The following is an 8,145-nucleotide window of genomic DNA, read 5'->3' as shown; positions in this document are numbered from 1 at the left end:
AGTTGACCAGAAATGAATACTATTCGGGATCTCACCGGTGCTAAACCCCGGGGTTAGAACACCGGTGTGTTTCCCACTAACTTCAGGTGATGATGATGATGATGGAACAGAGCCGCGGGGAAAGGTCCACGAGCCCTGGAAACGAAAAGCCAACCACGAACGCCCGAGGCGTGCGGGCCCAGGGGCGGCAGTGGCAGTGGCGGCGGCGGGGCCGCGAGCACCTCCCGCAGGTCCCGGCCCGGGCGCGGGGCCGGGTCACCTGACTCGCGGAATTTGGGGCCGCGCGGGGTGGAAGGGGAGGGGAGAGGCGAGCACCTCCCTTCTCGCTCCCGCGGGATCCAGGTCGGCGGGGGCCGGCGCCGGGCGGCCACGTGGTGGTGCTGCCGCTGCCCCCGCCCCGCCGGCCCAGCCCCGGAGCCGCGGCGCCCACTGACCCCCGCAGCGGGGGGAGGAGGAGGGACCGAGGCGCAGGAAGCCGAGCAGGAAGCGAGCCCGGCGGCCGCGTTTTCCTGGGGAAGCGGCGGGCGGAGTGGCGCAGCCGGCGGGGCCCGGGAGCCTCCGCCTCGATGGGGTAAGTGCGCGGCGCCGAGAGTCGGGAGGCTCCCCGGAGCGGGGTCCCGGCTCGCCGCCCCGCCTTTGTGTCTGGGGCTCCGGCGAGGGACGGCGCGCCGGGCGGAGCGGCTTAGCGGGGGTGGCAGCGAGGGTCCCGCCACCACTCCCTTGTCTGCCACCGGCCGCCAACTGTCTGCGGAGGGAGAGGAGGAGGTGGGGATCCGAGTAAGGGGGAAGACCGGGCCAAGTTGGGAGCGGGCTTGTCTCCTGCCGGCCCCCCGCCACTCGCAGGCCGGCAGCGGCAGGGCATGGGGCGGGGGCGGCGGAGCGAGCGCGGGCGGGAATGAATGGCCAGCCCGGCCCGGCGTCCTGGGGGGCGCGGAGTCAGTACCCTGTCCTACCTGCCTGGCCCGCCCTGCGCCGCCCCACCCGGCCCCTGGCTTCTGGGCTGGAGCCGCCTCCTCGCACAACTTGGAGGAGCCGCGGAGGGAGGCGCAAGCGGGAGACTCCGGATGGCTCCGGCGACCGAGGGTCTGCTATTGTTCCTTTTCTGACTCTAGGGAGCCCTTCGGCGGGCCCAGGGGTGCAGGCCTGCTAGTGCCCCTCGCTCTACGTGTCCTTTTCCCCGCCGCAGCTTCGAGGAGGGCGGGGAGGCGGGATGCTGGAGTTCGGGCAGACTCGGGGCGGCTGGGACTTCGGGAGAGGGGCGCCCGCCCGCCATCTACCCCAACTCTGCCCAGGTGGGTGGGTGGGTACCTTCTCCAACCCACCTTCCCTTCGCTGCCGGCTTGGGCAGGTTTGTGGCCGTGCTTTAGTTTCTGCAGTTTTTAGGGTTCATCTGCTGCCCCCTGGTACACGCTCTCCTTTGCGTTTGGACCTCACACTCCCCTTTTGTGGAGGGGGCGCTCAGAGCCCAGGGAGGCAGCAGACTGGACAGATGGAGACCAGTGTGAAATGGAGGAGTTACAAGTGACCTTCCACCGGCTGGGGCCTGGGCTATAGGTCCAGGCTTGCGCTGCTCCAAGGAACCCAGGTCAGCGCAACTTTTATTTCCAGCGGTCAGGGCATATTTGGGGCTCAAGGCCGCGCACCACGGCCAGCAGCTTCCCGTGGCCGCAGGCGCACAGGTGATTGGGACGGGTCTCCGTTTTCCTTCTGGGAGAGGAGAATACCAAGCTGGCTGGGATAGGGGAACGTTGCCAGTTCCCTGGACAACGTGATCTCAAAACTGTAAGGGCCTGACGGGGAGGAGCTGGTTTGTCCATCAGTCGGACGCAGCAGAAGCTCATCTTAGAGAGGAGAGCCTCACCTTGTGGTTTGAACGAAGTTGGAGAAGAGCTAGTGTATCACAAGGAGGCTGGATTTTGATTGCTCTGGCCCCCACCTGTTCACAGGTGTGGCTGGGAGTTTTATTACTGATGGATGTAATCTGATCATCTTTCCTTAATGATGCCTAACCGGTGTCGTTTTTTCCCCTTGGGCTTTTGTAAGAGCGTAGACTTTAATGTGAGGAAATTTATCCAGTTCTTATGATTTTTAACCGAGTGCTTGCATGACATGGATTGGGAGAGGTGGTTCTGTGCTGGGGTATCCTGGGTTTTTCCGTCTCCATTCATTGAGATGCTTCATTAATTTTTTATTGCGATTTTATACCTTTATTTGACAACCAGAGATTAGTTCTCATCCACCTTAACTGTCTGTAGATTTTTGAGAGTGGTGACAGGTACATAGATAACCAGTGTGTAGGGCTTGTTTGGTGAATCTTCATCCTCATATCGTTTTTCTGGACAACCTGACATGGATGCGGTATGGAACATTCCTTCTTCCTTTGGCCTAGACAGCTTTGTGGATCCTGATGTCAATGCACATATCTGGAGTTCCCATGTCCTCCATGGCAAATTTGCAGATCTCTTTGAGTACCCAAGGGGCACACCTCTTGAAACCCACTCTGTCGATGCACTTGTGAGTGTTGATGCTGTATTCTTTGGTCACCACCTCGTTGATGGCAGAATCGTCCTTCTTGCCACTCTTCTTTGAGGGAGCCATTCTGCCAGGCCCTGGTTGGAAAGGCTTCATTAACTTATTGTAGCATTTACATGCCTTAGACTTGTTCTATGGCTTTTTTTGGGGGGGGGGCGGGGGGATGGTGGTGGTGGTTGTAACCCTATTGTGAAAAATCATATTCCTATTTGTGAAATTGAATAGAATGAATGGATGCTGGGCCATGGAGACTCAGTGGGGGAATGATAGTAGTGTCCCTGACACTGAAGTGCTGCTCCAGGCCGCCACTTCCCAAAGCCTCTTTGAGGCAGGTATGCCTAGTATTACCCACATTTTAAAGGTGAAGGAACTGAGGTTTGGAGGTCAAGGAAACCTGGCTTGCAGTTAATGGAATGTGATGGAGGAAATTTGTCTCTCTTCCTTTTTCCTTTCAGAATAAAAATAAAGTATGAAATAGTTCATATATACATAATAGACACTACTTATGTTTGAGTTGCTAATTTAAAAAAAGTTGCCAGTATCTCCATATTTGCTTCATATGTCCCCCAATAAAAGTAAACTGCAACTGAAGTGTTTTATCCATCCCTCCTCCTCTTCCTCCATCCCCAGGTGACCACTAAAGGGATGTTAGTGTACATAGTTTCCGAACGTTTTGGTACTTCGGTGTGTTATCTATCCATCCATAAGCAATATCGGTGAGCTTGTGTATTTAGTATTCTACATAAAAGGCATAGTTCTATATATATACTGCTTGCATTTTTAAATTTGTCACTATGTTTTGAGGCACATGTAGCTCTTATTTACTTTAGCGGCTACAGAGAATGCCAATGTATGAATAAATCATAGTATACTAATTCCTTTGCCAAGAGAAAATTAGAATGTTTCCAATTTTTCACTGTTACACTTTTTCTGCTAAGGGCAATTGAGACCGTTGATCTGTGTTCCCTTTTTTAAACATTTATTTAATTTTTTTTTTATTTTTTTAGGGTAACAGTGCTATTACAAGCATCGGAGACCTGTTTGTTATACACCGGTCCCATTCATTGCTGGGAGATTCGGTCTAGGTCATGCTGCATTTATTGTTTCATTCCTCAGCAAAAATTTAGGGTGTACATAGGGTCTCTCTTACTTACCTGTTGAATGAAAAAAGTGAATTTGATCCTTTTTTTTTCTTTTTAGCTCTAAGATTGTTAGTTGGATTATTTTGTTTTGTTTTTACGATTTATATTTTCTTGAGTAAGAAAAGCGCCCTTTAACGATAAAGGTGAAGCATGAGGCAAACTGTGGTGCTGAGTTTGGGATACTTGTTCCAAAGTTTTTTTTTCTCTGGCATCACTAGCAGCATAACCTCGGATTACCCACGCAACCTTCTCTTCCCCATTTCCTCAAGCTTGGTGAGATTAAGTAGTTAGAGCAGGAACATGCCTTTGTAAATTCTTACTCAAAGAGTTTATGAAGATGTGTTGACATTTTGCCCCAAATTGTAACCCCTTAATCTGGAAGCAATTTAAGGCATTTAAACACTTCCGCTTCCTCATTATTCCTTCAAGTTGCCAGGCACATTCCTGCCTCAGCCCTTGGATTTGCTGTCCTGTCTGGACCACTCTTCCCCTAGATCATCTCCGTGGCTCTGTCCCTTAGTCCCCCCCGAGGCTTTATTCAGGTGTCTGTCTCATCAGCTACCCCTTCCAGCGCACCCTGCCCCCTTCTGTTTTTTTCTCCATGGCACTTAACACCTTCTAGCTCACCATATATTTTGATAATAGTCTCCTTAGTAGAATAGAAGCTCAGCGAAGACAGGAATTTTGTCTCTTGTTCACTGCTGAATTCTTAGTGCCTAGAACAGTGTTGACAAAAGGAGGTACTCAAATGTATGAATGAACAAATATAGTGCTCTTTGTGTGTCTTTCTACTTAGAATTTCTTTTAGTATATTTTGGATATCCTCGATGGGGCTGGTGGTTCCACACCTGTAACTGAGTCCCCCAAGAGGTCGTATTTACAGGTTCCATCAGGATAAGAAACATAACATCTTATAAAGAAATTACTCTCTATCCTACAAAGTACTTGTCTTTTTTTCTGCCAACACTTGCCTCAACCTGAATTCAGAAGATACCATAAATAGCACGATGCCTAGAAGCACACCCATCTTTCCTTTTCTCGATAACTTAGCTTTCCAACATTTTAAATGTGGAAGACTGTGTCTCCATTCCACACAGCATCTGCACAGACAGCACTGCAGTGGTCTCAAGTAATGCCAACCACACTGAATTTCTAAGACTAGAAAGTGTATTTCTCTGAATTGTTTGCAGAGGGTATGCTCACCATGGTGAGGCTTTTTTGGGGGTGGGGTGGGAAGATGACCTTAATCTGAAGATCCAGAAGCAACCAGTATATAGTAGGGTCCCTAGAAATACTTTAAAAATGGTCACATCATAAAATCCTTAACTAATCTTACTAAAAACATTTGCTGTTCTAGTGTCATGTGTTATTTTGCTAGAAGCCAACTGAATTTTCTCTACTTTGCGTGATGAATACAGGAGTTGACAAAACAAACCTAAATATTTCAAAGGCCTCTTGAGTATATTTTAAGTGGGTGATAGGGAAAAGGAGTCTAGGTTTCTTTTCCCTAGTAACTATATGCGTATATGATACTGATGGTATCCCTTAAAAAAAATCACTAGTGTACAAAAGTACAACCATTGCATCCTTTGTAATAAAATTATATTGAAAGAAATCAGCTTATTATGGACCCAGAGAGGGTTAAACTTCAAGTTGAAAACTGTAAGCATACAATTATTTATTATCAAGATGCTACATGATTTAGAAATTTCTTCTTTTTGGTTTATCACTACCCTTGAGCTGAAAAGCGCAGGTGGTTTAATGAAAGAGGATTGTTAATCAACAGTCAATTTCTCAACTCCAGCCATCTATAGTGAACAAAAAACTAGTCTTCGACATCAGACTCATTGATGGGTATGAGTAAATTTAGTTGTTTTGTTTTGTTTTGTTTTGTTTTTAAGATTTATATGAGAGAGAGCATGCCTGTATGAGTGCACAGGGGCAGAGGGAGAGAGAAACCCGAGCAGGCTCCACACCAAAGGCAGGGCCCGGGTGGGGGCTGGATCTCAAGCCCTTGAAATCAGAATCTGAGCGGAAACCGAGTCCACCCTTTAGTCCACCCTTTAGTCAGTATTTTAATAAGTAACTTTACAGACTTAACTATGTGTTTCAAAACAAATTTTTCTATTTGAATGAAGGAAGTCTGCCTCATTCTTCAATTTTGTATTCCATGTGTCCAGTAGAGTATCTGTCCCGCAGGAGGTGATTAATGTTTATTGAATTACACACATGGGTCATAAAGCCTCCCAGGGAGGTCTTCAGATATTTAGCTGTCCTAGTCTAGAATTTAATGCTCCAAAGGCAGAGGAGAGGAGTGGAGGTAGTTAGCAGCAAAATGCAGGTTGAAGTTCAGAAGATGTAGGTCTCCTCTTTCCCCAGGTAAAGACATTTCACATCTCTAAGCCTTGGTTCTTTCCCCTGTATTTGAGAAACATGTCCACCCTTCGGATAAGTCTGCACATTGTGTTTTGACTGCTTCTCCAGCAGGTTATGTGTGGTGGGTCACCTGGTCTAACCGGACCTGCTATCTAGTTAAGTTTCTTCTGTAGTAAATGCTGTTCATTGGGTATGCAGTGTCTTGCTATATAAATACCATGACCATTGGTCATCCCTGGGCAAGGGGAAGCCTTCGGCGTTCCTCATGATTTGTTCATCTCTCCTTCTAATGGTCAGAATCTGATGGTGAGAAAAGTTGCTTGTAGTCCAAGAAGTTTACTTGTACAGTGGGAGAAAACATACTTTTTCTTTTTTTCCTTAAATTGTCATTTAGTGAACACCAAAGTTTATTACCAAGTAACCTAACATAAGCAATTCATCCTCTACTGTATCAGTTTCCCTCACAATCATTTACTTTTTTATATTGCGGCTCAACTTTTCTTATCCCTATTAGGTATTGTGATTGGCAAGGAACAAAATCAGGCTTCTCTTTTTTCTTTTATGGTTTCTAGATGAATTCAGTGTAATCCAGAATGTTTTATTTTTTTTTAAAGTGCTAAATGACAAAAAACCAGCCACAGCAATATCTACTAGACTCTGTTCACTACATCTGTCCAGTTCTTTTTGCTGGCTGCAGCAGTAGAAACCCAGCCAGAAAAAGAAACTCTGGCAGAGCTCACTGGTGAGGAATACAAGATTGAGCAGCTTCCTTTCGCTCTAGGGCAGCACAGACTAAAGTGTTTTCCTCCAAGAGGAGTCCATTTTGCAAACCAGGGAAGGCCATTTAGCAGTGATTTCTAAATGTTTTTGAATCAAAGGTGGACACTTGGAAATCTGATACAGGTTTTGGACCGTTTTTCCTAGGGAGAAATTTGTTCATATACAGGGATGCTATACATTCATCATCTTTGTCAGTTTCAAGAGCATAGAACTCCCTGTGTTAAACCCATTTATGAACCTCTTTGGACTCCCCAGGTTAAAAGCCCAAGATCTATTGAAAGGACCTAGAAAATTGTATCGGATTTATGCTGTTTACCTTTAATAGCCACCTCGTAAGGATCAGCAGTACAATTACAAGGGGTCTGTTTTCTATCATGTGCCACTATCCCCAGATCTGATAACCTGTTCTACGTGGGTTAAAAGAATTATATCCTCAATTGGAAAACCAGTCACTGGTTGCTATGCCAACCAGTTGACATACCAATGACCATTTTTAGGCACTGTTTCTACTGGATGCAATAGAATGCTGTTGAGAAGTCACGAGTGGATGGGTAGTATGACTATTTCACAGAGACCTGATGAATTCAAAGGATGGGTCTTGAGTTTCTCACCCCCAGGGACAAGCTATTTCTTGGTCTAGCTTTGGGCCTCCACTGTCTTCTGCTTTCCTTCTGCTTTCCTTGGCTGTTGTAGGAGGGAATGGAGATGTCCCTGGGCATGTAACAATACTCTTAAGCTCACGGAATAAATCTTTGGTCCGTCCAGTAGAGGAGATGTTTCCAACACGCTCTGTTCTGCTTACCTTGGCCTCCCAGCTTGATGGGGCTGCCTCTGGGAAACCTGAGGAAGACAGGGCCACGTTTCCTAGTTGGGGAGTTGACCCTCAGCTGGAAGCCTGCTCTTCCAGAGAAAATTCTCCTGTGGGAGGTAGCAGACCCTGGAAGGAGGTACTGCCATTGTTAGCCATGCACAGGGAGCTCCTTCTGTCACATTTCACCTAAGGTGACCTCCTCAATCTCTTCAGTCAAAAATTGGGCCCGAAGGGATATGTACCTGCCTGTAACACGGCAAGTGACGCAAGCGCTCCAAGCCCGTTTAACTGAATCGAGCACTTCCTCTGCTCTGCACTGTGCTCCTGAGTTGTCCGCTTCCGGAGGTCCAGGCCGGTCTTACTCATCGTCACATTTCCTGTGAGCAATCCCTGTTGATGGAAACAGCATTAGAGGATCCAAAAGTGAATGGTGATCCTTGCCTTCGTGGAGCTTATAGTTTTAACCAGGTTAACACATTTGCATTCCACTACAGTATGAGGCGG

At 47.6% G+C, this 8,145-nt stretch overlaps 1 protein-coding gene and 1 pseudogene across 6 annotated transcripts in view; one reads left to right on the top strand and one right to left on the bottom strand.

The window, feature by feature from the left end:
* The first annotated feature begins 384 nt into the window (after positions 1-384).
* Positions 385-8,145, top strand: part of RAI14 (retinoic acid induced 14) — a 135,489-nt gene continuing 127,728 nt past the window's right edge. For 2 of the 6 annotated variants that reach the window (XM_027606929.1, XM_027606924.1), the window contains exon 1: positions 386-571. The gene's annotated coding sequence lies outside the window, so the exon portion shown is untranslated. The other 4 variants (XM_027606931.1, XM_027606930.1, XR_003522326.1 and 1 more) reach the window with 3 other exon arrangements.
* Positions 2,226-2,598, bottom strand: LOC118357021 (annotated as a pseudogene).

Source organism: Zalophus californianus, chromosome 5 (genome assembly GCF_009762305.2).
Source record: "Zalophus californianus isolate mZalCal1 chromosome 5, mZalCal1.pri.v2, whole genome shotgun sequence".
NCBI classification, from domain to species: Eukaryota; Metazoa; Chordata; class Mammalia; order Carnivora; family Otariidae; genus Zalophus; species Zalophus californianus.
This window is presented reverse-complemented; position numbering and strand designations above follow the sequence as displayed.